This window comes from Pteropus medius, unplaced genomic scaffold (assembly GCF_902729225.1).
Source record: "Pteropus medius unplaced genomic scaffold, Ma_sr-lr_union100, whole genome shotgun sequence".
NCBI lineage: Eukaryota > Metazoa > Chordata > Mammalia > Chiroptera > Pteropodidae > Pteropus > Pteropus medius.
The window spans coordinates 9,246,983-9,253,804 of record NW_024340692.1 but is presented as its reverse complement, the minus strand read 5'-3'; the positions used below and the strand labels follow the sequence as shown (position 1 = coordinate 9,253,804).

Below are 6,822 nucleotides of genomic sequence, written 5' to 3'. Positions count from 1 at the left end.
TGACATACTGATTACATCCTTGCAGAAGACCCAAATTAAGCCATGCCTATACCTGCCCATAGAGATTATGAGATAATAAATATCTATTGTTTTTAGACACTGAGTTTGTGGTAATTTGTTACACAGCACAAAAAACTAATACATTTGCCCAATACATATTGAATGAATTCCATGAACCAAGCATTATTCACAGTATTTGAGATCACTACAAAAGAGATAAATCCATGCACTCAAGGAAGTAGGAGATTTCCAATATATCTGGCTAAAAACATCAAACAGGTAAGATGCTTTCTTTTCACACACAGATATGGGTGAACCATTTACAATATCTAATGACTGTTCTAATGTCAGCAGATATTAAAAGAAAGCAGATTTACACCATAATTTGAAATTTTTATCAAGCTCCATCAATTAAAGTTTGATGCCCTATATACATATTTTTGTCATTCTGCCATCTGGGATAAGAAATCACCATTATCTGCCATGTGAGGATATATATCTTTGCCATTACATATTGTAACATCAAGTAAAAGAATAAAACAAAATTTTACAAAACTCAGAAATGCTAAAAGAAAATCTGTGACTTGCTTTTGCCATGCTAACCTTCTCTGTATGGTTCCAGTTTTAGTATAAATGCTGTTGAAGTGCAAACTGTGACTTGTCTTTGCATTCACTATCCACTAGCCCACATTGTCAAACATCTTCTATGTCAAATCTATATTTTAAAGTTGGGCAGTGTCTTAGATGAAGTTTTCAGCAAAGTTTTTTGAATGTCTAAATTTCTTGAATAAAAAATAAACACAACAAACCATACTAACGAAAGAAAGGAAGTTAAAGAGAGGAATGAAGAGAGTGTAGATATTAATAATAATAATAATAACAATAAAACTTAAAGCAATTATATATGAAAACTTGCCAGTTCTTATGTTCACTTGTTGTTTTCAATTTCTGAGGCTTTAGAGACTTCAAATCAAAGTAACAAAAGAATGACAAAACTCTGATGTATTATAAAGAGTTTCTGCAGTAGTAATTAATATTTGGGGCCACTGACACTTGAATTAATCTTGGAAACCACTCTCAAGGTAATGGGGACAATAAATATGCCGTGAGAGTACCACATATTGTTGCACCACCATTGTTGTATTCTATCATTGATCACTGATGACAGCAGAGAAGTGATTGCTCACAAGACAGAACTAATAATAGTCTTTGAACGTGGAAGGATCCTTACTCTCTCCTATATTTGGTAACAGTCCATATAATGAATTATGTTTTTTTTCCCCTGCCCTAAAGGGCACAAGCAACTAGCCTCCTTCTCTTCCTTCCTCTGCTGCTTTGCAAGTAGCATTGGACTCAGTTAATTCATTATCCAACTTTGCCCTAAGCCAGATACCCAAACAGACATCAAACTTCAGAGAATACCTGGGTGTAACAGGCACTGGACGTGTCCACTGTGTTTTTTCGTAGTGGTGGTGAAGGTGTCATTGCCAGCATCAGTTCCACTACTGGGGTCCAACTAATTCAGCCTTTCCTTTCCTTCACAAAAAAGCACTCCAGTAATCTGAAGGTGTCAATGTACAAGCCAGGGTTTCTAGGTTACATGAATCCTTCTTAGGTGCATTTTGCAGTTTAACAAGCCTCACTATGAGATTGCACTTTGAGTATTCCCTCACTCCTAAAATCTTCTAGGCTGTTGCACTTTTACCCTCTTGATGCCTTCTGATCCTCATAATCAGTAGTCGCTGCTGATAATGAACATTTTTCTATAGCAAGTAAATTGTAAGCTCTAAGTAAGACTCACAAGGGAATAACTCTCTTTGGAAATAAAGAGATAGCCATACAAAATAAAAAACTGTTTGGTCCATTGCTATTACCTCATTTCTTCCTGGAATTATTTATTTGAGTTTCATGAGCAGAGTTGATATTGTACATAAAACTCCCCCATGATCCCAAGATAACGCTTAGTTCTCACAGTCTAGATGGAAATGTTCTTATGTTGCACGATTTAGATTCTTTATCTTGTACAAGACTCCAAATGTTTCTCAATAATAGTATCCCTGTTTCTAATCATGCCCTGAAAAATACCATACAGTAGCTCAGCTTTTCCCTCTGAAGTTTTCTATACATTAAATCTAGTCTTACAAAAGTATAAAGAATACCTATGTGGTTACTCAGAATGAATAAGATTATAATCAGCTCAAAAGAAAACATTATACTCGTCCAGAAATGCCTTACCAGGAATACTCCAAAGAGGAAATAAGTGTGTTTATCTATGATGACAACAATACAGTTGCCTAGAAATCAAGTTAACTTTACTGTCATCTTTATCAAGCAATATGTTTACACTGGAGACAATCTGAGGAAAGAGAAATCTGTATTGTGGTATCAGCACAATTAAAGTGTATTTCTAAACACAGTCAGCCTCTCGCTTATGAAGCAGGATGATGACTACTTAAAACACAGTGTTTTCATAGGTGTAGATTGTTTAAAGTTTAGAAATGTCACAATATATTTATGGCTTAAACATTTCAACTTTTCACCAAAATCATTTTTTCAACATGGCTTATTCAAAAAATATATAAAATATAGAATATTTTATTAAAAAGGGTAAGATACCTTGTTATAGTCTGTGTGCACATGTGTATAAGTGTGTGTGTGTATGTATGTGTGAAGGAGCTGAAAGAATTATTTGTTGATTTTGTTCAATATTCTATTTCGGATAAATTGTCTAAAAAATACAACAGGTTTATTTTAATGAAGTTAATTAAAAACAATTATTTTTTAAATAATTGTTTAAAATTATTTATTGTTAAACAATCAGTCATACAAGAGCCTCGTTTTTATTTTTTCTAGCAGTTTTTTTTTTTCTTATGGAAGTTTGAGAGGCTGATGTCTCAAAGGGAGTGTTCAATATACATTTGGACATAATAATTATCCTCTCCCCTGACTTCAGCTAGTATACTTAGACTAACTCAGATGAACCACATTTCACACCAACAGCAGAAAAGCAGGGCCATACAGAAAAGAGGATCTTTAGGGTATTTTTCTTGAGGAGAGGAATGCCAATAAGTATCAAGAAATATGAGACCTGGGACTTCTTTCTGCTTAACTATTGTAGGAATGCAGATGAATTGGATCTTAAAGGCACATGTAAGAGAATTTGAGATTGACTCTGCAGTCAATTGGTCTAGTAGAAAAGAGTTGTAGAGTTTTACTTTGTAATACTTACTAATACCTTTCCATGGAGCTTGTCCAAAGCACGACACTGAGTTAGTGAGGCTGTGTTACTACTTACCCTTTCAGTAGTCCTCACCTACCTTGGGAACTAACAATCACTTTTGCTCTCCCTCCTCTTTTCCATTAAAGATTTGTCTACACCAATGTGGATAAAATCATTGTGATAATACTTCTATAAATATTTGTATTAAAATATTATATTCCACTAAGAAAGGCAGCAGGGCATTTTGTAACATAATGAGCTGTGGGACAAGTTCTGGGTTCTAATTCCAGCTCCTTTCCTTTTCTAGCTAGGTGATATCAGTCGTGTTACTCAGCTTTTCTGAGAATCATTTGGAAATGAGGCTATCAGATTTTCTTTATATGATTAATGTGAGAATTATATGAAGTAATGTATGTAACCACCTAGCCCAGAGCTACTAAAATAGGGGAGAGGGCCCTACCTTTACTCTACTAGAGAAATGTAAGGCACTAGACAGCAGGTGAAGATTTTTATGAGGCTGAAGGACTTCTGAACTCCAGATATAGAGCCATGAAGATGATGACTAAAGTTTTTTAAAAGATAAGTTGATTCATGCCCCAATAACTTTTTTAAATGATAAAGTTGAATTACAAGTACAAACACCTACAACAATCCTGCAAAGTCATTTGTGCAGCTCATGGAATTTTAGACGAGAACCTTTAGGGCTAGAACCCAAGACTCAGCAGTTACATGAATCGCTAATGTTAACCAAGTTGCAAATACTTTCAGGCTGATAACTTGTTCAAATGTCATAGCAATCCTATGAGTAGGTAGTATTATTCTTGTTTGAAAATGAAATCATTGAGGTCCAGGGTGATTAAGTGAATCTCAATGATGGTGTTGGAATTTCACCAAGTATTTTGGAGTCTGAGGCAATGGCCACTCTCAACTCTACCACCACTGAACTCTCTGCTCTATAGTTACAAAACTATCAGTGATAGCTTTATACATGATGGAATCTTTTCCACAAGATACATCAACTATCGAGAAGAGATTTTTCACTATGATGATAAATGATTAACACTTAACAGCCACCAGAAAAATAAGAAACAATAGCAATAACCATAAACTGAAAGCCACACTTCTCAAGTTCTGCTAAAAATGAATTTTTACTTATTTCTATCTCTATGCCAATAAAAAGAAAGTTACTTTGCTGACTCCTTATCATTTATGCATTGGAACAGAAAAACTGTCAATTCTACAGGGTTCCTTGGTAAATCTGTACATTGCATTGAGATTAGCACCACTGTCAACCTTTCCTTTGCCTGCAAATACAGATTACAGAATAACTACAGGGTAAATCTAGGGCTTTGTGTCCCTGAATGCAGGAGTAATTTGAACTCTTCTGACTATAAATTTAAATTATTTAACATATGCTTCCTGTAGTTTAGCAATGCATTTTACAGATTTATTTCATCTTTCTAAATGCGTGATTTTTCCATTTTTAGAAGTCAAGTGATTTCAAGAGTAGAGGAGGTTAGAACACTTGTAAAAAAACTTGCAACATATCAAAAAACATTTTCTTCATTTAAGCCATGGCTTAAATTGAGCATAAAGCAAGATTCTCAGGAACATCAAATAATTGGATAATGATAGAATTTTTTCTTCTTCAGTAAAACAGATAAAAATATTCAATCCTTCTGTGTTTTATATCATTTAAGTTCCAGTTTCAACTAACTAAATTGTCAAATAAGTAGCAAAAATTTTAAATGGAACTCTCTCCTTCTATCTTTCAGCACTTACTCTTTTCCTTCTGTCTTTCTTTCAAGTACAACCTATTACATAGTCTGTCTCTATCTCTCTTTAGTTTCCACTCTCTATTCTTAATGTGTTCTATTTTCTTTCATCCAAATGTTGACAATGAAGCATATGTAATATATTTGTTTACTCTTTATTTTTATGGTAATCTGCTTTCTCCCTTCTTATCATTTTCAAATCTACCCTTACTCATTTGTTTTCTTTTTGACCATTATCCTATCTGTTCTCTTTCCTAATCTATTACTTGAAGAATCTCTCCTCATCATCTCAACACATCTTATTCCAATATTGAGGGTGTATTTACATTGTTCAGATTCTATGGTGCTGAGTTATGGTCCTATATGAAGTAAGTTTGGGGAATCAAGTCAAACCACTCACTTATCTATTCCACTGAGGTAAGAGTAAGACAACTATAGCAATATACGTTTTGTAAAAAAATTACCTTGTAAAAGGTCATGCTATAGATTCATAATCATTCTTGACAATTAAAACATGCCCATTATTTTGGACTTCAAATTTCACTCCATCTGTAATATCTTTATATCTGCCTACCACATACAGAAAATTCATGTAGGTTTTTAAAGCCTCCATATAATCTGAAAGTGTTATAAGTCCACTTGTATTCCTCATGCTTCGCAATAAAATTGTTAACACTTTTCCCAGAAGCTACAACCTATAGTAGTAAAAAAATAGTATTAGGTAATAAAACAAAATTGAAAGACTAACAATGACAAAAAACCCAAGCATGCTTTAAATCTTACCTGTTTCTTTAGATCCCAGAGTTGTTCACCACACGTCTCCCTATACAAAGAAGAAATGTGACAACAATTAAAATGTTGTGAAATGATGCCATTAAAAAAACTGCTCATTTAGGTGATGCATGTTTATATTACTTAACTAGTGAAAAATGTCAAATTCCAAAAAGAAGTGAAATTAATTATATTTTGGCATTTCTCTTCATAATCATTGTTGTAAAAAAGCAATTTAAAAATGTTCCCTTTAAAAGAAACAAGAAACAAAACATGCTATGATTATTCTGGGAATAGGAATGATAGCTTAGAATATTAATTCGGTATACTTTATAGTTAAAGTTGTATGCAATTTGAAATAACATAATTAACACATTTAAATTTAAAAGTTCTGTTTGAAAAGTCTTTGAACAATTCTTACAAAATTATATATTTCTTACATTGTAAAGAATTCTTTGCACTGTTGTGATTTGGTTCTTTGGTAAATACACACAAAGCCCGCTTAGTTGCTTTAACCAACATCACAATGTCTCTAGAAAACACAATCTCCCAAATGTTTTGATAATGTTAAAAGAGAGATAAATCTGGATTTCCAAATTGGATGGAGAAAAACACTTATTAAATTTTTAATTAAAAATATAAATTTATTATTAATATATTTTTAAATTAGAGTGTAAAAAGATCAAGTCCATGAAAGTATTGTAGTGTTTCAGAAATTTTATAAGCCATTCTAAAAACTGGACTACCATGCTGGCATTTTCCCAGTGACTTGCATTGAACTTGCTCACCCTGTTTTTGTTTTTGTTTTCTTTTTTTAAAAGTAAAACTGAAGAAATCAATTTAAACTCTCTGTGAGGGAAGGGGATATATTAATCCATTTCCATAAATTTCTAGAAAACCCCAACTGATTTTGAGTGACATAAAGTAGATCTGTGTTTATCTGTAGACATGAGTTGGGGAAGGAGGAGGGAGACATTAAAAAAGCCATAAATAAACTTTTGGAGTTGATGGATACGTTCGTTATCTTGATTGTGGTGATGACTTTCCAGGTATGTA

General features: G+C 33.1%; 1 pseudogene; it reads right to left on the bottom strand.

The window, feature by feature from the left end:
• Positions 1–551: 551 nt before the first annotated feature.
• On the bottom strand, positions 552–650 carry LOC120598878 (uncharacterized; annotated as a pseudogene).
• Between the last annotated feature and the right edge of the window lie 6,172 nt (positions 651–6,822).